General features: G+C 37.3%; 1 protein-coding gene across 5 annotated transcripts in view; it reads right to left on the bottom strand.

The window, feature by feature from the left end:
- Window positions 1–11,049, bottom strand: part of sh3bp4a (SH3-domain binding protein 4a) — a 50,630-nt gene extending 39,581 nt beyond the window's left edge. For 2 of the 5 annotated variants that reach the window (XM_069196431.1, XM_015359419.2), the window contains exons 1-2: window positions 10,951–11,049; window positions 2,019–2,149 (exon numbers count right to left, since the gene is read on the bottom strand). The gene's annotated coding sequence lies outside the window, so the exon portion shown is untranslated. Of the gene's footprint in view, window positions 1–701; window positions 785–2,018; window positions 2,150–10,950 lie in introns of all 5 variants that reach the window. The other 3 variants (XM_069196430.1, XM_069196432.1, XM_006636773.3) reach the window with 3 other exon arrangements.
- Window positions 11,050–25,248: the final 14,199 nt, after the last annotated feature.

The raw sequence follows: 25,248 nt of genomic DNA, 5'->3' as shown, positions 1-25,248 counted from the left end.
TCTCAAATTATCAAAACAATCTGCAGCATATGGGAATAAAAACTGCCCTACAGATTTTGCTGTTGGATGTGAATTTATTGGTGAAAGCAAAATTTTAAAGGCACTCCTGAAAGATGATGAAAAAAGCAGACTCTCATACACGAAGGAATAGCCACTTAGTTTACAATGATGGTTTCTAAATAAAAAAAGGAACAAAAGACTACACATGAAGGATAAATTGCTTATCCTATCCTTTCCTATCTGTGCAGATTCTTTTGTAGAGTTTTGATCATACCCTGTCTAAAGATCCAAATGCAAAAGAACATCGATCAAAACTAAGTATCAACAGATAGGTAACCCAAACAAGCACAACTGTGAAGAACTTAAATATAGATAGAATCACCCAAAACAACATCATTGCTATACTCTTTCCAGTGCTCTTTTTGATTAAGATCACGCATTGCAAGGAGATCAGTATACAGTAGATGGCTAAAAGAAAAGTGGTCTCGCTTTCTGACTAAAGCATCTCTATGGCTTCCCATCTTTCATTTCACAGATACCAGGGGAAAAACAAACAAACATCAGAATCCACTGAAGTCAGGCAAAAGCAAGCATCTTAAAAAAGGTCTTTATAACATATATTCCCCTAATAAGGTGACACAGTGGTGAAGTGGTTAGCATTGCTGCCATGCAGCCCTAGGGCCCTGGGTTCAAATCCAGACCTGAGGTGCTATCTGTATGGAGTTTCTCTGTTCTCTCAGTGTTTGTGTGGGTTTTCTCCAGGTGCTCCAGTTCCCCCAGACAGCTGAAAAACATCGCAGATGAATTGGCTTCAGGGAAAACTCTTCCTGGTGGGAATGTGTTTGTGTCTACAGGTGTACCCTGCCTTGTGCCTTGTACACTGAATCAGAGGAAGTGGTTAGAAAATGGATGGATATTCCAATAATAATTCATTTATTATTATGTTTTACTCATTATACTCATATGCTGAATACTGCAGTTGTGTGCTCTAAAAAGTAATATTCATATGGCTGTTACTTGCTCTAAATAATAATATTCAGCACAATAATTTTAAATCCTACAATCTTGCGTGTAAGATTGTATGTCCTGGGACATACAATGGAATTGTTTCCCACTCTTGGTCCTGGTTCGACTAATTTCTACAAACGTTAATTAAAGAAACAGAGCAGGTGCAGGTTCTGGTCTTTTCATTTTCCCATGTAATGCAATGTTGGCAACAACCTAATAATGTTCTTCAATATACATTTTTGTACCTTTATAAATATTGAATAAATGTTATAGATATACTATTTGAATTAACATTTTATATAATTTTTTAAAAATCTAAAATATTTTCTTGGGGCTTAAATTAAAATCCAAGAAAAATTAACGGGGTGTTGACTGTGAGTTGACTTACAGAAAAAAAAATATTGAAAGATGTTTCAAAGACTGCAAAACAAAAATATTCAAATATTTTAACAAGTCTACAATCTGTATTAAAAAAGCATGTGCTTTATAAATTCTTAGAAGATCAATAAGAAAGTCCTAACAAACAGTTTGTGACCAGTGTTTTAGGTTACTTAAAAAGCTATATTAAAATATTTAAGTGCTCATTCCCTGCCATGAAAAAAATAATTACATAATTATATCAACGTCCTCATTTTACAATTTTACAAATACTGCCACATCAGTACTGTAACAAAATGCTGACGAAACCAGCAGCCTGCTTTATAAAATGAGATTGCATGCAAAAGTAAATATCAGTGAAAAGGCATTGGTGTTTTCTGGCTCTCCCCATTAAATCTTTATCCAGTTTTATCCAAACTAAAACCCCCTAGGGTTGCCTGGACTGACCACTGCCTTATTCGTGCCATATGTCATTGTTTTATTAATCCCTCTGCTACACTAATTTAAAGCTCTTATCTATTTGGACACTATGACATGCACTGTACACACAATTTGAATGATTCCTTAAGTTGTAGCAAAGCTTTGACATGAGTTAAAGTTGTGCAAGCTTTACGATTAAAACCCATTAATACTTGGTCACAAATGGAATTTCTCATGCTTTGTGGTCTTGCAGGGGTGGTATGATGTTTCTTCCTGCCGTTCCTGGGGGTAGCTCAGCTTGTGTTTACGAAGCTGGGAGGGCAGGTCCCAAGGCAGGAAGCGTCTGAGGAGGGAAAACGAAAAGGAAATGCCTTCCTGATGAGGAACTCCAGCCAGATTTGACTCTTTATTCTTTTCTCTATTGTGATTAAAGGATGCTGCCTCCCAGTTCCCCCCCCAGCTTTGGCCTTTTTAAACAAGCTATGCCTCATTCTAGTTTAAAAATAGGGTGTTTGTTTACATTATTGTAATTATGTTAGTAACATTATTATGATTAATAATAATAATATTGACAATAACAATGGTATCATATGATTAATGAGAAGAAATAAGTACCTTCAGCACTTTGTGATTCATGGGTTGACTGCACTTGAGGTTCACCAAAAATTGATTTATCTGATTAAATAGTGTGTGCATTGTTCCACTTTCAAGAATCAGATTTTAAGTTAAGACTCAATGCTCAAAAGATGTCCTTGCTTGCTATCTGTCTAATGTCACTCAGGTCTTCAAACAATGTCCATAGGTCAGGAAAGCAATGATGACAGTCTTCTGGGATCAAGGGAGGCTCTTCATTCTCTTGTGACACACCTGAAGAAGCTCCATGGCCGAAACGTTGTGTTTTCTTTCTTCTTTTTTTCATCATGGAATAAACCTATTACTTGTTCTAATGTCACTCAGAGCTGGTAGGTAAGTCACTTCCTCCATAAAAATGTTATTTAGCTTCAGGAGCTGCAGTTCAATGTTTTATACATTCTGATATTTCTATTGAATGCCCTGCAATACTTTATGCATATTGCTGTTTCCAGTATTATTTTTAGAAGCATGAAGTATGTTAGACTTGTTACTATTTCATGGGCCAAAATGAAGTGGGTCACAAGAGCCTCCCTTTGATCCCAGAATATTGTCATCATTGCTTTCCTGACCTATGGACATTGTTTGAAGTTTTTTTGGTGCTGGTGATAACGAGGAAGTCATTCCTCGCACCACTGGGTCAAAAAAAGCTCTTCAAGGACAAGAACGTCACCAATGACAAAGAAGTTCATGTGACAGTGCTGGGGAGGATCAGCAACTAAACATAACCTTGTGAATCAGTGACTGGAACCAAGCTAAAAGATACAACAGTCTCTTCTATTAATGAAGTGATTCTGGTATACAGATCAAAAACGTTTCACATATCAAAGGTTATTTGTGCTGAAAGGATTGAAAGAATTAAACAACACACAGAACATTTTTAATATGATCCCAGGCCATTTTACTCAGCACCTACTGTACATACCAGGGCTCTGAATACGACTTCATGACTCTTTAACAAAATCTCTGGAGACAGGCCCAGTCAAGACCCATGATTCCATTTTAAGACAGCTTTTAGGGTAAGTAGTGCTATGAACTCCCACACGCACATGATCCATCATGTATCCTGCCTCTGGCAAGTACCTCTGCTAATAAAGTAAAGTATTTTAATTGGACTGCTTTTGCTCAGAATTAATTACACATTAACTGTAGTTACTCAATATTGCTGTTTTCCAGAAAACTATCTTGCTCAGAAACCAGTGTTATCTCAGCATCCACATTCAAACTTTCCACAATTATTTTAAAAAAACATTTTTTTCTGGTCATGGGAGTCTGGTACTAACATTTCAACTTTCAAAGTGATATGCATCCAAATACTTGGTGTGTATAGAAATCTTCATCTTTATTTAAGGACAAATATTATGGAACAGCTTGTGGCTAAAAGTATCATGAGCCTGAGAACTCAAAGCCTGAGGCAGTTAAATAAATAAAATCAGTCAAAGGTCATTATCAGTTATGCAATGTTAATTAGATCCAGCTGGAAGCCATACTTGTGAAAAATGAAATACTAATAGAACTATTAATTTTTTAAGATTATTTCGTGTTTTTAAACAATGTTGTATGGCACCAAAAAAAACAGAAGTAACAAATATAAAAGGATAAATTCTAAGTCTCTGGAAAACATTAAAGACAAAGACTTTCAATACCTGTTGTTCCCAAAGTACAGTTAACATGAAATCCAGAATTGATTTTCGGTTCCCCACTGCCTGGGAGTTTGAGTACCGGTGTTTGCAGGCAACACAAGCCAATGAAAAAACAAAGCTGACTGTGATAACTGCAAAGAGTTTCAGCATACAAAAAAATGTGCTGCCTAGAGAGCTGCTTGTCTGTGAATTACTATCTGTCACAATCTCAGAGAGTGCTTGATGTCACTGCTAAAATCTTGACAGATGAAGAAATCAGATGAGAACTGAGGAGGAATCTGAAACCTTGACTGGTAACATATCAAATATACTACAACCTGAAACCTGAAAAGGAAAAGGAAGGAGATGACACTTTGCTGCTTTTATTTATCCACTCAGTTTTTTTTACACAGACTGAGAATCCTCCAGGCGTGCCACATGTCGGTGATGTTTTCGTAATTAAGTGACAACATGTCTTAGATATTAGTTTCAAGAAATCCATCAGCATTATTGGTACATTTCAAAGCTACAGACAATATCTCTGTATCACTTGTGTAGCCAAATTATATAAATCAGGTCAATAAAAGCTAACATTTAGTACAGTTCTTATGAATTACAGTTTTTTGTGCTTATAATATTGTGTTTAAAAAAAACAAAGCACACTGAATAAGTATTAAGGTAGAATTTGTTCCGGTTCTCCGAGTTGCAGTATAAATTAGTATGGGATGTACTAATAAATATTGCGGAGCACAAGTGAACCAGTATAGATGAAAAGCATTCAGATTTCGGACTACAAACCATCTACTTTGTAAAATATGACCAATTACAAAAGTGACGGCTTCTGAAACCAAGGTTTAGTATCCCCATCTGTTTTCTGTTAGGGCTATCGAAGGCAACAGAGGAAATTGAAGTTATTAAGAGCACAAAGAAGAATGACTTACTGCCTGGATTAGAAGTTGATTTAAATGAAGATTAGGGTACTGGGACCTCTACCTGGACGTCCAGTTTCATATTATAGATGGGACACAGCGGTTATATTCTTGAGCAAAATATCTCTCCTACCTTATTTCTGCACAAATCCCCAAATGGTTAAAAGCTTATAAATCTAAGTTACTTTGTATAGGTGATAGCTAACCAATAGCTTAATATACAGTATCATGCCTTGTACTGTATATTTGAATTGCTTTACTGAAAGCTGTATCACAAAAAAAGTTTTAGATTACAATACGTGGTGATTCTGATAGATTAAGATATCCACCCCAAGAAACACAAACGGATTAGAGCTAGCATAACTGGGTCTAGTATACAGCACTGCCAATGCAAAGGATGCCAAGAGTTGACTGTTCTTTAGAGTGGAATTTATTGCTCCATAGCCTGAAATTCAAGAGTGAAACTTCTTTTTTGCTTTTTCAAAAGTATTCGTGCGGTGTACAGGGGGCCCGCAGACAAACATTTCTTTTCGGCCAAGTTTCACCTTGCAAATCACGCTCAGTGGTTTATAAGATGAGGCCCACACTACTTTGATTTATTTTCCAAGTATTTTCCCCTTCTTCTAATTGTTCACAAACATGGTAAAATGACAACTCAAAGAACCAAGAAACGTTGAAAATTAATTAAGTGTAATATTTCCTTCATTTTCTATCAAGGGGAAAAGGAAAAAAAATATTTATAGCCGTCTGAATCAGACTAAACTAAAATTTTTTCAAACAATTTTTTTGCTGATTGATTAAAGAAGGTGATTAAAGACAGTGCATCCTACTGTGGAATATCTAGTTTATTATATTAATATCTAGAGATTCAATTCCTCCAGCCGTAGCATATCCACACAGATAAGTGGAAACTGTGACAACATTCCTTGACAATTTTATTTGCCTAATCTTATCACTAACAAGTCTTCTTTATGGTCCTCTCTTTTTTTCCCCCCATAACTTACAAACTAAAACTTTTTAAAACGGAAGAATATTTGAAAGACTCATTAGAGTAGTTTTACTACATTATTCCCTTTCGGAAATGCTACTGCTGCAAAAACCACTTTTCCAAAGGGGGAGTTCTATGCAAGCTTTTCTTTTCTACATTTCCCATAAAGACCACTCTGTCCAGGAGGAGAATGTCATGTAATTTAAAGAGTTAAGCAAGTGAGCACAGGATAAGAGTGACATGTGTGTTTTTCACACTTAATGTGCAAGACTTGACATCTCTGTAAAACTGATCCTCAGCATGCATCCTTGCACAAAACCGGTCATGATACAAATGGCATATGTCAGTGCTTAGCCCAACCCATTAGCAAACAACTGCCTCAGGCCTTAAAAGGCTAGAAGCTGCTATTTTTAGAGCTATAAAAAATACCCTTTTATTGTCTTTCAACATTTAATGCTCAAATACCATAAACACAGACTATGTTTTTAAACTAAAAAATAGCCAGTTAAATGACGCAGGTTCCTGTTTAAAAAACAAACATGAAAAACAACAGCCTCCCAAAAAAGGATCTACTTGGAGGTCAGGAGGCCCAGTGTCTGGTTACTGCAAGTCTAACCCCAAGACATGACATATCCTAGTGTGACCAAGATTTCTACTTGTAATTAAAAGCTGACCAATTTTCCCCTTTGTTCTTTTACCCCTGTCCCCCTCCACAGCTTCCCAAAAGAGCACCAGCCTACTAAACAGTGTGCACTTCAAGAGCACATACTCACTTCCAATCAGATCTCTGTGGGATGAGCCTGAAAGCTCCCAACACAAGCGTACTTTCCAGTAAGGAACAATGCATAATTGCATAGCACAGAGGCTGCATGTCTCCTGGGAAACTCCCTGAGGACTTGAACACACCTTCAAGATGTCGACTCTCACAGCTGGGCAGTGCTTGAGAGACAGGCTGCTATTTGGCATATAGGCCTGCACTCTGCTATGTCAATACTGGGATTACTATGGAAAAGGAAGTGACCAGCATTATAGCATATATCCACAAATGATACAAACTTGTCTAGACTCAACAGTTCAATTTGATCTCTGCAGAGGCTCCATTTAAAGTACAGTTAATATATTTTAAACACAAGTAGTATAAAGACAGGTTAATGACTCAAACTCCAACAAACGCCATGTTAGAATATAGCCTACATATGTGTAATTTAATACTGACATAGATAATTAATATTCACAACTGGGTTTTAAAAGCTACAGTATTTCAACTTTATACGTCTTCTGTCTCCTCATACAATCCTACTTAACATATAAACTACCTTACCAGCAAAAATATAGTTTAGGGACTCCTTTGTGCGTGTTAGAAAAGCTTTGTACACCAACACTGTTGGTGTTATAGGCCAACTTAGAACTTCTTCTAAACTTAGAAGGCAAGGGCTTAAGTAGAAATATAAACCCAAATTACTCTGAGTGTATATAATGCACAAAATATAAAGACAGTAACAGGACAGAAATATAATAAACTACATATGGAGAACACTTAAGCCAAAGATTGAGGCCAAAGAAATTCTGCGTGTATAAGTTCTTTCTTCTATCTCAGTTTCAATAGAATTGATTAATGTTGTCTTATTAAATGATTAATACATTTGTCTTGCACAATGAGACTGCAGCAACTTTGAAAGACTGGTGATTGTTGGGGTGCATTACACGGGAAATTGAGTGACCTAGACTTTCCAATGTTTCACAAACAACTGAGGTGGTGTCATGAAGGATATACAAGGGGAACATTTTTGCAGGTTGTTACGCAATATTGCATAGGATTAGAAAAAGTTAACAGTCAGTGGAAATTCATCTTTCTGTACAATGCATCAGTTTGAACTGTAAGGCAAAACGGGTGAGCTACTGCTGATCAGTTGACTGTAAATTTCAACCTGAGGTGCAAGCAGACAGGTTCATCATAGTGGGATACTTCAGTTGAACTGAAGTGCACAAACCTGGAAATATACATTTGTGAGTCCAGTGGCATGGTTTGGGTGCACTCATTCTCTTAGAAGGCAATGCTAATGTCTGTTTAATGGAATCGAATGATCATCTTCACCCTATGTTACAAATATCAGAGAGTCACTTTCCCTAAACTCCTTCAAATCTAGATTCAAATCCGCCTTCTTTAGAAGGGCCTTTACTTAATTGGCTCAGTTCTTTATGCCTCTGCTCCTACTGTCTCAAGTATCCCCATCTACTGTCTCCTCTCATTGTATTCTCATTGTGCATCTGTTGTATTTTTTTCCATTGTTGTTGTCATTCTATAAAGTGCTTTGAGAAGCCACCTGTAAAGACATTATATAAAATAAAGTTTATTATTATTTCTTCCCCTTAGGGAGGGTTGTCTTCCATCCCATCCACAGAGCATGTGTGGTTACTCAATAATTTGATAAACATGTCACTGATGTCATGTCATACATACTGTATCTCCTGGCCTTCTCAGTCACCAGATTTCAATCCAATCAAGCATTTTTGGGACTGGAAAACAGTTCTCAAGACAGTGTTTACCATCTCCCTTAACCAGGTGTGACTTGAATGAATTGACTTTCTCATAGAGTTTCGGTGCCTCACCACTCCTGCAAAACTCCAGATGCGGGTAGGCCCTATGCTGTACTGGCAATGCCGAGCGGTCCAACAGCATATTGAAGTGACTTTACATTGGTGTTTCTATTTTTCTCTCCACTACCTGTGTGTCAGCTGGAATTAGTTTGCTGTCCAGGGTTTAGCAATCTGCCCTTTCAAGGTGTAGATTTGAATAAAACATTAATTCATTACACAATGCATCTATTCAATCATCTAGGACACTCTAGCAAAAAAAAATCGGGTTTATCAAAGCCGGGATGACTTTTTCTTTTTTACATTTTATCTAAACCACAAATCACTTACAGGATGAAATGATAGAGCTGTTTTTCAGTGGCTATATGAAAGCATGTAGTTTGAAGTCATACTCTGTAAATAAAACATACTGTGCATGGCACTCTAATGCAATATTAAGAATTAATGTGTTTTAAGCAAACGAGCATAAAATGTGTGCTACACACATTTCTACACTTCTCAGTGCCGCAGAAATAAAATTAAGTGGGTTTCCTCACTGTCTTGATTTAGTAACAATAGTATTTATTAGTGATAAGGTTATCCTTAAAGGTATCCTACCATTTGATTGCATCTAGGGATTAGGGAAATGGGGCACAGCTATTGAGCTACCCTCTGTTGTATTCAGATGGCAAATAGAAATATCACACCAATTGTTTCCTAATGACATGGGAGGGAGAGGTCTATTTAAACCAGATAGGCTGAAAAGCCTCCTCTCATTTGCAAACATGTTCTTAAGGAAACAATGAAATTAAAATTGCAATGAGATCTTCTAACTGGTTTAAAAAAAATCTAAATCATTGATATCCAAGAAGAGAAATAAACTTGATAATCGTACTGTTATTGAATACTTCACCTACCTTAAATTTAGAATCTATTCGTTTTGGTTCAAAAAAGGATAGAGCGTTTTAATTAAAGCATTTGACTGTCTTTTTCTACATAAAATAAGCTTTTTTGCCGCTTAATCCAAATTAATTTCAATGCTTTAACATTTTCATTAACTTGTAAACCATTAACTGCCACCTAGGAACCGAAGTAGCCTCAACAGTAACCGAAATGAACAGCTTCGTCTGAGCGTTACACCCCGCACACATCTTGTTGACTACACAAAATATTGAAAACGGACAACTAACTCAGCAGGAGGTTGAAAACAGAATTTCAAAAGGGACTACTTCTTATCAACCACATGACTAAGTAAAGCATAGCCCGATCTGTGAACAAAACACCAAAAGTGTTTCATTTAAATAATTCACTGAATTGTCCACATCGTGCTGCAGCTTGTACATGAAATGTCATCAAATTTATTTTGCTGTTATTATTATTATTATTTTCTGAAAACGTCAGCCTTAGTCCGGTTTTTATAAAACAGTTCCAAGTTATCTTTTAAAAGCAAGCCTTCAAGTTTCACTTAAAAAAATAACGATACAATTCTGGGAGCATAGTTTAAAACGTTTCAAATTTGAGGCCAAGTATGCATGGAGTCGCTCAGCTACATGCGAATTCCAAACGGAATTTACACCAGTAGGCTGGAAAAAAACTTCTGTATACTGCCATGGAAACAAATTACATACACTTGAGGTTTGTCACGTTGGAATGATCTTAAAAATATCAACAAGCTATACATTCCTAATACGTAATGTGATGAAGAATCACTAAGTTGACAAAAAAAACATGCGTATTCTAATTTTAAAACTACTACAGTACAAAAACACTAGACGTGGACGCAATGTTGTCACATACTCCCAACATTACTAGAAGCACGCGAAAAGGCTCATAAATACAACCCACAAGGTCCACACACACTTCTACATCAAAGTAACTTTTCAAACTGATAATGTTTTAAATAGATTTATTAATCTGTACAATTGAACAATGAATTAAGTAGTCGAATAACCACACTGGATACCTATGTTCACCCAGAGATTCAGATAATTCATCAATTAACATAATAACATAATCCAGCAAATAATAATTTTATATTGATGTTAAATTAATTGAAAATGGGGAGGTCAGAAAACTAAAAATATAGCCATCATAGTTTTCTCGATTAAGAATGTCCTAACCATCCCCACCAACACATACAAACCACCATTAATGTGTGCTAACGAAGGTTGTCAAAATTCTCTGCAACTAGCTCGCTAAACATCTAGAATACAGTACCAGTCCAATTCAGTCCCCAAGTTATATTGTATCACTAAACAAAAAAAAACCTTTAGCACAAACCGTACAGAACAAATGTGCTCCTTAAAATCTTTACCAATACTTTTCGAAACAAGATCGCTCACGTAAAGCACATTGAAAAAGAAACAAAGAAATAAAAAGCTGAAAACCACGTTTTACTTACCGAAGTAAAAATTGATAACTAACGGTGAATACATCCAACTAGGGACAGCTTTCGAACGCAGGTACTTCTGATATCACTCCTTTGTGAGTCTCCACTATACAGTACTGTGCTTACAAAAAAAGCAGAGGCTTCGTGATGTCACTGGGAGGGAGGGACGGGAACCAGCGGTTCCACTGATGTCATTCAATCGGGAGTTTCAGATTACATTTAAATGTTCCAGTATAGTACAAACTAGTAATGCAAACCACGATCCAAGTTATGTTTCCTACTTATAATAATTACGGGTCACAAAAAAACAAACCCTGAGCTCTAAATATAATTGCGCGACCTTTATTTTTCTCCGTCAGAGCTCCTCGCGAACTTTCCTATTGCCCCTGGGAGACCTGGTGGATACAAACGTGAAACTTTGAAAATTCGACGTGGACGTGATTCAGTTACATTTAACGCTCTGTGCTGTTGGCCTTTGGGTACTCAGCACTTGGTGGTGTTTAGTCAGCATTATTCAGCTCGCTGTATGAAGGCTGCACATTTTTAATCATTCCAGTTAAGGAAGTCTCCAGCTGGAGATCTAACCCCGTGTTTACAGTATCAGCAGTAAACATGCACAGCTCTGAAAAAAGTGAGTGGGGAAAAATATCCCCCCTTTTTTTAAGTCGAGCAAAACCTCACGCGTTATATTAACTGCAATATCATGTTTTATGGGACTGCAGCACATCCCTGATCCTGTCACAGAATGTGTACATTTAAGTGAAAGGCTATTATATTTATAGTTCTCTCTCAGGCCACCACCATCATTTCACATACTACGGATAGTTAAGTGATATTGCTTGTGCAGCTCAGCACCACATTCATAAATGATAACTGAGAACTGTGAAATGGGTGTTCAGTTGAAAAGCTGATACTATCCCAAAAGACAGGACATTGTGTTCCCATTGTATCGCTTATTGCAGTAAATGGCTAACACTATGTAAATGGAGAAGAGGTATGCACCTAACAGCTATTTAATTGCACGCCATCTTGAACAGTCTAGTAGTTCTTGTGTGCTCTGCTATATTTGCCGATGATTGGCAGACCTCAGTTCACATTCTCTTCACAAGCATTCACTTTGAGTTTAAACATTCATGATGCACATACTAAAGATTGTCTGTCAGCTTCTTTGATATTGCATAATTATTCGGTTAACAATAAACAGTGAGTCATAATTATTGCTGCTCCATCACTCCTCTTGTGTCCTGTTTTCTCTTGGATCACCTTCTTTGGTGGAGTGTGTACATTATTCACATATCTTTGTGGTTATACCTGGATCTCAGTTTTCTTTGGGTGTTCTGGTGTCCTTTCATCTTCTCCAAAGCCGTGCTGAGAAGGTTAATTGACACTTTTGCGTGTGTGTGCTTACTGATGGTTTCAGTACTGGTAAACACACAACAGCGACAAACCAAGTGAGGGCAAGAGAAACACTTACAGGGGAAATGGTCAGGCATTGTGATTTGATTTTCAGCGCATAGAATGCTACCAGATTTAAAGACACTATTTACCATTGAAATTTGAATGCATTTGCTTTTCCCCATTGTTTACACTACCTGTGTAGCACTAGTGTTCTGCATATAATGGATTCGGGCACCTTATCTTAGTCATTGATCTTCTCTTTTCAGGAGACAATTTAAAAGCAAAAGTAGTAGTAGTATTAATTCCTTACACCGTATGTACTGTATGCCTCTTATTCTTGCAAAAGAAAGCTCCACAGCCAAAGCTGTGTCTTCTATCATTGGACTTTTCAGTGTGGAACTAACCTGCTTGTTGCATGATGTATTTCCCAGAAATATTGATACTTGCCTAAACAAAGGCTTCAAATGGATTAAAAATAATCACAGGATGTTTATTACAAGAACAAAGGCCTTAACACATTACCGTTATGTAAATATTGTTTAGATCACTCTTGATAAAGGAAAAATAAATATGTCTGTAAACACCGAGCACTACAGTGCTGCAATAAATTTGAGTTTAACACACTGTATTTTCTTTAGCTGTTTTGAGAAATGGGTGTATTTACATATAAATGCAGGTAGGTTCAGTTCAAAATTATAGCATCACATTTGTATGTACAAAATACACAAAAGGAAGAGTTGATAGTTTGTTTCTTTATATTTCTTCAGTTGAGGATGAGGAAATTAACTATAGTATGTCCATGTAGTCCAAATGATCTGTACACAATAAGAATGACATAGTGCTGTAATCGACAAATGTCTGGAATAAAATGTGCTGTTTGGTAAAGCCCAATAACATTAAAACATGGGAGTTGTGTAAATAGGGTTATTCAAAGTCACTGACACCTGTAATGTGGGGTAAAAAGTCCCTCCACCTTCTACTTCATTGCAAGCACCGTGGTGTGCAGAGCAGACACTTAAAAGTCCCACTACTTTATTAGTTTCAACAAAGGGTGAGGTTTTACAATAGTTTAGGTTTGAATTAATACTGTTTGTAGTAATGCAGTCGACTTACTTGATGTGACACATCACATTGAGTAACACAGCACATCTGTTAAAAATGCTTCTATCAGTCACATCCAAAAAACAGTGACAGCTCAATTCTGGGATATACGGAATAAAATATTAATGACAGTATGAGGAGGATTTTATACTATTAGAAACGGAAAATATGAAGACATTGTAAGAGCTCTCACAGACACCTGCGACCATACAAGGGTCATGGCACCTTAAAGTTAAACTTGTATTATCATAAACAGCATATTTCTTTTAATATTTTCACAAAGTATTGCACATGCAAGTGATCTCTGATATATTCTAAATCCAACTGTTAACTTTGTTTTAACAGCAGTGAAACTATTATATTTGAAAAACAAAAACATTAAGGTATTTGTGTTCCTCCCTGAATGAAAGAAAATAAACATTTTCACAGAAAAAGTAGTAGACCTTCAAAACATTTTAGCTGTTAGTGTTCCAATAGCATGCTCATTTCATTTGCTGCTGTCCTAAATGTTAACATATAATCCTTTAAGTAACCACTATAAGACTGCCTAGCTGACAAAAAATATTTCCTGCATTGTATGGCTGGAGGTTTTTTTTGTCTTGCTAATTAACTTTTTTGTGTTTGCTTCTTTATATGGAAACAGTTTGTGCTTGTATAAGAGCCTACAATAGCAGAAGTGCTTAAATTATTGTTATGACTAAGACCAGGAAAACAGCTTATGCTTTAACATTAATGAAAAATATAGAGTAGATTGTACCAAGGCAAATAATTACTGATTGTATAAATACTTTATAAATATCAAAAATAAGTATTTTGTAGCTATTATGATGATATTTGTCATATGCATGCATTCATATTTCATTTGAGGATACTTGACATGTATATTTATAACAAAAAATTTGAAACACAGTAGTGTGAACTAAGCAAATAGGATAGATTTAGGGTGGATAGAAAGTATTTATATTTGTGCTATACTTGTTGTTTTATTGTTGGGATATTGCACAAGGAATTTTAATGTTTGTTGTATGTTAATATAATCATGTCCTGTATTTATCTTATGTATCCATTTCACTCACTGGCAATCCTTGTTTTTTAATCGTATGCATTAATAAATGCATAAGATTAAATGGATTTGTGTTGTGTGAAATTTCTTATGCATTGTGTACCTTTTTTAATAATAATAATAAACTTTATTTTATATAGCGGCTTTATAGGTGGCTTCTCAAAGCGCTTTACAGAATGACAACAACAATAAATAAAAAGAATACACAACATAAAATACAATTACAATATACAGAGGAGACCGTGGAAGGTGGAACTAAGAAAAGTAGAAGTAGAGGGGTAAAGAATGGATCCAGGTAAGTAAAGGCTCATCTAAAGAAGAAGGTTTTGAGTCTGGATTTAAAGGAGTTTAGAGAAGGTGACTTTCTGATGTCCTTGGGGAGAGAGTTCCAGAGCTTGGGGGCATAACAGGAGAAGGCCCTGTCACCCAATGTAGAAGGGCTTGGAGGACAGTTAGGAGATCAGAATTAGAAGAGCAAAGGTGGGGAGTAGGGCGATAATAATTCTGACAGGTACTGAGGTGCCAAGCCATGCAGAGCCTGGTGAGCATGAGGAGTTTAAAGTCCAGATGGAATATGACAGGAAGCCAGTGCAAGGACTCCAGGATAGGAGTAATGTGATCACTTGCACTAGACCTGGTAAGGATTCTGGCTGCCGAATTTTGGACATACTGCAGTTTGTTCAAAGTAGATTTAGATACCCCAGCGAGTAGAGCATTACAGTAGTCAATTCGAGAGAACAAAAATGTGTTGATCAGCTTTTCAGCCACAGTTAGTAATAACATAGGGCGTAGTCTAATGATATTTCTGAGGTTAAAAAAGATGTTTTGACAATATGCTGCACATGTGAGTCGAATGTTAAGCCAAAATCAAATATCACCCCAAGATTTTTCAATTTAGACTAATGCTCAAATACAGAACCATCTAAAGATAGGGTTACAGGATTGTCTTTACAGAGTTGATGGGGGTGCCAATAAACATGACTTCAGTTTTGTTACAGTTGAGATTATGGAAATTTTCATCCAAATTTTTATGACAGAGATGCAATTAGATAGAATAGAGACAACCACATCAGTGTCAGGTTTGGTATGGTATGGTTTGGATGTATATTTGAGTATCATCGGCATAGAAATGATAGCTGAAGCCATGTGACCTTAAAAGCTGACCAAGTGGAAACATGTAAATACTGAAGAGCAAGGGGCCCAGTATTGAGCCCTGAGGAACTCCAGACTTAACAAGACCAATTTCAGACCTATACCCATTAAGAGAGACAAAGTGACAGCAATCAGTGAGGTAAGACTTTAATCATTTGAGAGCAATGTCAGAAACTCCAAACAAGTCTCAAGACGAGAAAGTAAGATGTCATGGTCAACAGTGTCAAAAGTAGCACTGAGATCAAGAATGATGAGTATGGAAAGAGAACCAGAATCAGAAGCTATTAGAAGATCATTAGTGACTTTGACCAGGGAAGTTTCGGAGCTGTGAAGTTGATGGAAGCCAGATTGGAGGGGTTTGAAAAGGTTGTTTGTCATGAGGTGGTTATGTAACTGAAGTGTGACAGCACGTTCTAGAATCTTTGCAAGAAAGGGTAAGTTGGAGATGGGGCAAAAATTGTTAAGATTGTTGAGAGCCATGTTAGGCTTTTTTGGCGCAGGGGCAACGGCAGCAGTTTTGAGGAGCGTTGGTACAACGCCAGTGCTCAAGGATTCATTTATAATATTGAGGACAATGGGACAGAGAGAAGAGAAACAGGACTGAAATAAAGTGGTGGGAATGGGATCTAAAACAGATGTGGTGGGTTTCATGTGTGTAACTAGCTCATTGAGGGATGCTGAGTCAAGAAGAGAAGTTGGAGAGAAGGGAACCAGAAAAGTTGGATAAGGAGGGAGGAGGTATGGAAATGATATGCGTAGTGGAGAGGATGTGATGCTGGATGTTGTCAATCTTGGAGCTAAAGAAATCTAAGAATGTGCTGCAAAGTTGTGATGAGGCAGGTAATGTGGTGGGGCAGTTTGGCTTTAGCAAGCTGTTGATGGTGGAGAAAAGATGTCTGGGGTTGTTATGGTAATTTTCGATGATGTGTTAATCTGCCCTAAAAACTGGGACAATAAAGGAAGTATCTTTTCTGCACGGACTAAAAATCTCAATCTCAATCTCAATTTTTCTAGATTTTAAGAAGACTTTTCAGAATGTTTGAGCATTTGTTTTTCACTTGGAAATTGTCATATATAATGTGTTCATAAAGGTAAAAAAATGGTAAATTCTGATTAAAAATGTCTTCATTTCAGGCTGTTAGGCTACAAAATATGTAACTTTGGAAACAGATTGTTTGTACTTTATACGACTGTAGTACTTCCTTATTTCCCCCTGTGTTCAGTCCAGCAAACCACACTATTGGCAATTCTAAACTGGATTGGTATAATAAAAAAATATTAATTTATCCTAATTTAAAAAGATAGCAGATGTAACTGCATAAGAAAGAGAACAGAAGATATAAGGAGAAGCAATAACACAGTAACAGGTTACAGCCTACAACCAACATTCCCCTTTGGATTCTTCTGATGAATTGAATCCTACTGGATCAGGTATCAGACACTAAAGAAATACAGACAACATTAAGGAATGGACCTTTCTCACTGTAACAAATTTATTGTAATTATCTTTAAGATGTATTGCTTTTTATTGTTCTCTACTATGAAAACGTTTTGACAGTTTTAAGTGTTATGGTTCAAATATTGAAGGAAAAAATGTACACATGTACACATGTACACATTTGTAATTATGTATATGTTTTATTTTAACCAGTACTTGTAGATTATGCACTGCTGAATTTTGGGCAAGACCTAAAACTTGCAGTAACATGAATGTAAAATTACAACAAAAGTCTATTTTTTTGCCTCCACTAAGGCAAATTCCTTTTGTGTGAGTTCAGAAGCTTCCTGCTTCAACATGTTGTGAGTACCTATTTAGAACTGTAGGCATGTGGGCACAGATTTTATAGAATTAATTTAATTTGAATACCATAAAAAATACCATTTACCTCTGGTAGTTAATTCTTTTAGGGAAGCACAGAGTTGTAGTTAGAATTGTTGCCTCACAGAGCTGAAGCTGGTGATGTATTTCTACCAGATAACACACACAGGAAAATGCATCACTTTGATAAGTAAAGAATACTGACTTTCATAAGTGGCACAACGTTCCTAGATAAAAGGCATCACACAAGAAACACATTTCTGAAACTTAACACCCATATTTCTGAGATAGCTTTTTGATTATACAGAGAACATTAACATAATCCCAGTACTTACTTCAGAGAAACAGATGTTGTTTCCTGCATGGTTTAATGGTTTTATCTCAATTTCTGTACAACAGGAATACTATGACAGTTTTCAGTTTTATTACCAATTATTATTACCAATTGCATTAACTTTACAATTGTAGTTGACTGTGATTGTATGTTGTGCTGCTGTAGACTCATGTAGTTCAAATGCAGTTCATTTTGCTTCTAGATAATGAATGATTGTTATTCAGAATTCTCTGTGTTTTTTCAAAGTGAACTTTTTTCAGTCATTCTATGGATGTTACAGAAACATCTTACTTTATCTAGAGCTCTAGAGCTCTGGAACAAGGAAAGAGCTTGAAATGATCACACAAAATACAGATTCTATACTGCTTTACTGACTTACTGCTGTTTGTTATGTGGAAAAAGTTAATTAAAATTCAATGGCTTTATTTTAGTATTGTATGCCTAAACATACAGAGCATCATGGTGTGGAATTTCGACTTCTATTCAGAGGCTTGTTTTGGTTTATGGTACATTTAAAAAAAACTTGAATCACAACATCAAAGCAAATTTAAGAACCTTTGAACAGGTATCACTAAACAAACTTTCAAAACTTTTCCTCTAGTTGCGTTGCACAAATATTGACACTGTTGAAACTAACTTCTGTCACATCATATGAGCTTGATAAAAACAAACTAAAAAAGGGCTATAAGATAATTTTGGCATGAACAAGGTACAGTGACTATAGAAAGTCTACATACACTTTTTAAAGTAATGCATTTTGTGGCATTACAGTCTGAAATCAAGACATGTTAAACCAGAATTTATTTTACATTTATTTATACATTGTAACATACAATCGCAAAGTAAAAAACAAATGCTGAGACATTCCAAAAAAGAATTAAATGAAAACCTCAAAAATGAGTCTGCATTTGGTGAAAGCACCTTTAGCTTGAATTCTGTTTGCATAGGTCTGAACCAATGTAGCACACCTATATTTGGCAATCTTAAGCTCATTCCACTTTACAGAACTATGCAAGCTCAATTGAATTGGCAGAGAACCATTGATGGACCTTCAAATCATTACACAGATTTTCAACTGGATTAAGGTTAGGGCCCTGACTCGAGGATGTTTACCCTTTTGTCCAATCAGAAAGCATTCAGAAAGTAACAAGTGCATATAATTTTTTTTGTCCCATGTTGAAAAAAACTGTTTATCCAGGAAATACTTCTAAGATGGAAACAACATTTTTTTTTACATGTGAACAAAAGTTTTAGCACATCTAAATTATATATCAAGGCACTGGGGCTTGGTTAGCATAGTGGCGTAGTGCTTAGCATTACTGCCTTGTAGTAGTGGTCCAATTCCTGGGCTGCTATCTGCATAGAATTTATATGTTCTTCTCATGTTCATGTGGGCTTTCGCACCACTTTCTCCCATATATGATTATATTTTCTATCAAAATAAACTTTATTTCACAATAATAAGTACACACACATGCAGAGTCATGCAATCTCTACTATTTGACAACTGTACTAAAAAAATATAATTGTCCTTTATCAATCAGAGCAAGTGGATGTTGGAGCCAGATCTGCATAATGAAAGAGTCCCTCCAAGCCCTACCACTTGCTGTTGTCCAAGCCTTTTCCCTGTCTTGGCTCTGGAACTATGGTCATCCAGTCCTTCACAGCAGCTCCAGGGAACAGGGATTCCCTCTTGAGGAATCCCCGTACAAGGCCCGTAGTCCTTTCCAATGCTCCTTCACCCTTGAGAAGCTTCATTTGGTGATGTCGTGCATCATCCTCCCTATGAAGTTTGCAAGGATTATTCCTCCAGCTCCCCCGCTCCCTACTTTGTGTTGTGCTGGATGAGAGTGTTCCTTGCATTCCATAGTCCTTGTTTCGTTAGGGACACCAGTTTTCAAAGCAAGTACTATGTCCCTTTGCCCAATCCGGTCGGAGCCAGCCCCAGCCGGATGCAGTGGTAGCTGAGTACCACTCTCAGTCCCAGGAGTAGTGTTGTCCATCCTGCCCCACACTGCTTTGCCGAAGGGACAGCTCCAGAATACTCCAGTGCTCCTGCGTTTCCTTGATGAAACAAATGCCTGGAGGGCAATGCAGGTTCCTAGTGAGTGAGTTTCTGTAGAGGACCTCTCTAGTCACCAGCCTCTGGTGCCTGGCCATTCAATTGAGGTCCTTTAGCTTATTGTCCGATTCTTTTGGTTACGTCCTTTCCCAGACTTGTCTGTGAACCAACAATCTTTCTCTGGTGACCAGTTGCCCCCTCACCTCTTTGTACAGGGCTCTGTTTGGTGCAGAGCTCTGGCTGTCTTGTAGACTCATACCTCCTGCTCTACTTGACAGCATAGCTGCAGGTCTCCAGTTGCTTTTCTGCTTTCTGTCTGGTGTTTGTCCACTGGACTTTTCTGCTTTCTGTCAGGTGCCTCATCAGGACAGAGAGCCATAGAACAACAAAGTACTGGGACAAAATACTGGCTGATTGGCTCCCGCAGTGTACAACAGAGGTTGCAGGAGAAGATGCTGTCTAGTTTTAGGGAGAAATGTGGCATGTCTCTTCCCTTCCTCGACTGTCTGACACATCCAGTTTCTCATGACGTACTCATACCTACCTCCAAGACGAACTTGGGTCTTGGGTAGCAGAGCTACCTTCTCTAACCACCAATGGAGGACTGCACTGGTGGCTGGTGTAGTCTATTGACACGGACTGGGTCATCCCTCAGGAAAACCCAGTACTGGCATTTGCCAGTCCAGACGTCGAACTTGTCCCACGTGTCGTTTCAGGAAAGCTGTTACCAGCTCTGTCGGCACACAGGGGTTGTACATCAGGAGCGTGATGGTCCTATGTTTCTCCTTTCATGGGTTCCACCCTGAAATTGTAAAGTGGTGACCTAGATCCCAACTCCCTACATTTTGTGGTTACCTTCTGGTAACTCTTGTCAGAAGCCAGGAAAGCCTCCATGTATGGTATCATTCTGATCAAGTCTCCTGGAGGAAGTATATTTCCCCCACTGGGAGCCGTAGCAGTCCCTGGAGGAGAGTCACCATGAAGTGGCAACGTGTTGTCATTTTCTCCTCTGTGTTCTCCCATTGGAATCACACTGTATTTCTGGTGTTTGGCATTCCTGCAGAGGGAAAAAACACAAGGCTCCAGTGGAAGACAAGAATAGAGGAAAGGAGCCCTGACCTTGTTTCACTTGCGGTTAACCCAACCAGGTTCAGGTGCAGGAAGAAGTACAGGGAGAGAGCCTTCACTGATCTCGAAGAGGAAGATGAGTGCTGCGGGCAAGCCACACATGCAGGCCCAGCAAAGAGACAGGAAAAAAAGCAGAGAAAAGAGAGAACAGATAGCCTCTCTTTTCTCTCAAGCCTCAAGGAGACAGCAAGTGTCTCAGGCAGGCCACAAGCACTTACTATCAGCCTTGAGGCCAAGGAGGCAGATAGAAAGAAAGGAGGGAGAAGGAAGAGGAAATATTGGTTCCCACCCAGCTTAGCTGCTGCTTGGCTTTAATATAATGGGCTCAAACCAAACCAATACCGGCTCAAGAACTCTTCAAGGTCTTCGATCACCTTCTTGACCTTTGGAAATCAAGCTACATACACTTGATCTAAACCAAAAGGTCAAGACAATGATAGATTATTTGGTTTCTGGGAAAATTGGCACAGGTGTGTTTCCACTGTTGTGTTAAAATTAGGAAATGGATGGCACTAGAGTTAAGACAGTCCAGGGTTCTTTTCAAATTGTAAAATTTAATTTGATCTAAAATTGTAAAATAAGAAAGTTATTAAATAGGATACAAAATCCAATTTTTACATTTGCAAGGCAGAAGGTTTTGGTTTTGGATTTGGTTTGGATTATGTTTCCGAATGATGTTCCCTGGCAGAAACATGTACTGTATAGGAAAAACAGTGTTGGGTCATGCACTGACATCTGCAGTACTTCACGTTACTTATAAATAAATAATTTATAAGTAATACTACTAATTACTAATAAATAAAAAAATATTTATGTGAGCGTACACAGGTATCACAAAGAATGTTATCAAAATTAACAACTATTGTGTCAAACAAATGACAGTAATGTCCGCGTAACAGAAGTCTTCTTTATTACATATGCATATGGGAGCCTAGCTCTTGAAGGCCAGACTCAAAGAGTGGTCTTTTTGTCACGATTATAGTCCCCCCTCCTTAAGGGTGCTCCAGCCCTTTCACTTTAGACTTAATTCTGTGCACCTGACCCCTTTTCCCAGTCCACCTTAAAAGCCAGGCGTTGATGTTCATCCTGGCTCTGCATCTGGTTTCCGCACCATGTGAGTCCGGGACCTGGAAGCGCCTGGTCCCGTTAAGGTTTTATCTCTGTTCCCGTTCCCTGTCCGCCGGTTCCGACCTGGTTCATGGTTTTAGTTCCTGTTTGGATGGATCACCTGGCAATGGACTTATTCTCGTGTTTTGAATTCCCTCTATGTATTACTCTTTTGGATTGTTTGCCTCGGCCACACCTCCCCCGTGCACCAGCGCACTTTGGACACGCCCCCCTGTTTTCAGCCCCGTATTCCTGCATTACGTTTTCCTAGTGTTTCCCCACTTCTTCGGATTGTGTCGTCCGCATAGGGTCTGGAAAGAACTGTTCGTTACACTTTTTATACAGTAAAGTCTGTAAAACTTGTCCATAAAAGGGATTTGACATTGGCTGTGCATGTGAAGAACAGTCAAGCAAGTTCCTCATTGTTTTTGTAACTCTGCCAGGAACATCTGGCTGTTATGCCTTGCAGCATAACATACGTTGACAATCCAGCATATATAGACAAAAACAGAACTACATACTTTCACAACCATTGGAGTAGGATGTTTCAAGACACAGGTGTTTAAGATATAAAAGGAATTAAGAATAATTCCCTCACAAATAATGTAAAGAGAAAATTCTCTAAACTTCACACTGGAAGAAGAATAGTCCTGCGGTTAACCCAACCAGCTATAAACAGTTATGGATTGAAATGTTTGGATTTTAACTGAAGCAAATGTTAAAATTCATCTGGGAAATCCTCAACTATTGTTAAAACTGCTCTGCTAGTCAGGTAGCAAATATTTTGTATTAATGGTAAGTAAAATTGTTGAAATACATCAAAGCCTAACATGGTGGTGACACACCTGTTATCTTATCAGGACTTATTTAAATAAATTACCTGTGTGATAGCACCTAATGAAAAATATCAGTGAATATCAATTTCATTCCACAAGAACAGTGATAGTTTTAATGGGAAACTTATTTTTATTTTCTAGATTTGAAATGGTTTCTGTGTTCTTTTCAGATGCCCCACATAAGATTTAGATTTATGTAGAAATAATCTGTGACACAGACACTGTGAGACTGTGGCCTGTACAGTGCTCTTATATATTCTCTCATGGCATAAAGTATCCCCCCACCTAGGGGGCAACATGTCTCTCCTAGAAAAAGCAGATGAAATAGCTCCAATTATTAAAAGTGCATTTTGTGTGCTGAGCAGAGTGTTCCATGGGAGAAGAGCCTGATAAAGCATTCATCCCCTCATTGAGGTGTGGGGCCAGAAATAGTTTTCATACTTTGACTGGGATAAAGATTCACTTTATTTTCTCTGATTGTCTATATCATATATTGTAAGTGTCAGAATGTACATTTATAGTGAAAACTTTGACAATTCATCCATCTTAACTTCAAGATCAAAACCTTAGTCTCCCAGGAGGCATTTTACAGAAACTTCTTGGCGTAATCTTAAAATTTCTAACTATGTAATCTCCTATTATAAGCACCATAGTAACAAGCAAACTAAGAGGCTTGAATATGTTTGACGTCTGAATGGTGAATTGGTTGTGTGAGAGCTAATATGTTCACCTAGAGACCATTTTAACTGAGACCAAGAGGTGGTCTGACTTGGCAAAGGAATAGATGCTGAATTGGAAAATTATGCCAAATTAACACACTTCTTGGTCTCTATTTTCTCTGAGTAGATGCATGTGGTCCTCCAGTTCACATATTGTTTCCATCACCTTTGGGTTAGCCAGACATTTTTTACAAGTAAAACTAACTTTAAAATCAGCAACACTTACCGTACAGAACATGTTAATGACTCACAAAGCATGGCTTTGCCAACATCAATGTCAAAGATATTGCAATTGAATTTACCTTTCATGGTGTAGATTAATATATATAACTAATTCCAGAAGATTAGCACACAGAAATGTACCACTACAGTCAGTACACTCGCATTATCTATCTGCAGCTTGTAAGGAAAGGTCTTCCAGTTTTCTGTATTTCATGTTAAATTACTACTTTTATTCTCTGCAGTTATACTTTAGTAGTGTCTTTAGAGAGCTTTATAGTCTCTAGATATATCTACTAGAGGAGCAATGATGAATTTTTAATAACGCCTGACACTGCTAAAGATTGACTAGGGAAACATCTATGGGTCTCTAAAAAATGACATTTGCTGACTTGAAAATTGAATACATGCATATAATTATTCAACACCATATTCATTGACATTCATAGTACATTTTGAAAGACTGTTCTATATTTTACAGAATGAAAACAAGTCTTGACAAGTCTGCAGTGTGTGGAAACTGATGTTATAATAATAAAAACTGTGGTGGTAACCCCTATGGTAACCCCATACCGGACTGTTCTGGAGTAATGTGTGGAGGAGTAAGAAAATACTTACAGTACATGCTTCAAGAAACAGGGCGATACCATATTAGTTTTTCTGCAGTTTACTACATTTTACAGGCACTTGATATATCGTATTAGTTAAAATATACTGTACCAGCACAACATGAAGACAAGCATTAAGTAGAATAAAAGTTAGGTTTTGTTTGTGACATCATTTTCAACATGTAAACATATTTCTCATATGATTGTGTTCAGGGTGCAAAAGTACACATCTTTATTACCAGATCTGTGGTTTCATTTATTATGATTTCATACTCAAGAGCTGTGGAAAAAGGCAATGCCACTCCAATACTTTGTACTGTACAGATATATTACAACCTCTCATATAATAATGCAGGTGAGTGGTTTAGCTTTGCAAATGTATTTAAAATGTGTCATCTTTCCAAAGTGACAAGTGAAGGTTTATTCCATGCTGAAAACAGAAAGAAATGAAACACCCGGGGAAGGCTCCAAAAAAAAAACATTACCTACTTTTGATAGCTACCTACTTGAAAACCTTTCTAAAGACTGAATCACTGAGTGTATAATTGTTAATAAAAGAAACATCTTAAAGAATAAGCTTGGCAAGGACTTGCCATTTTGTTTAACAATGATGTACTTAATATTTTGTGACAAACTAGTTAAAATACAGAATCTATACTTTCTCTGATTAAATCTCATAGTGGAAATGGTAAACCTGAAGAGGGTAATAATATTTTGTTTAACATCACTTCAGTTGTTAGAATACAGATTTAATACAGACCCCC

Source organism: Lepisosteus oculatus, chromosome 12 (genome assembly GCF_040954835.1).
Source record: "Lepisosteus oculatus isolate fLepOcu1 chromosome 12, fLepOcu1.hap2, whole genome shotgun sequence".
NCBI lineage: Eukaryota > Metazoa > Chordata > Actinopteri > Semionotiformes > Lepisosteidae > Lepisosteus > Lepisosteus oculatus.
This window is presented reverse-complemented; position numbering and strand designations above follow the sequence as displayed.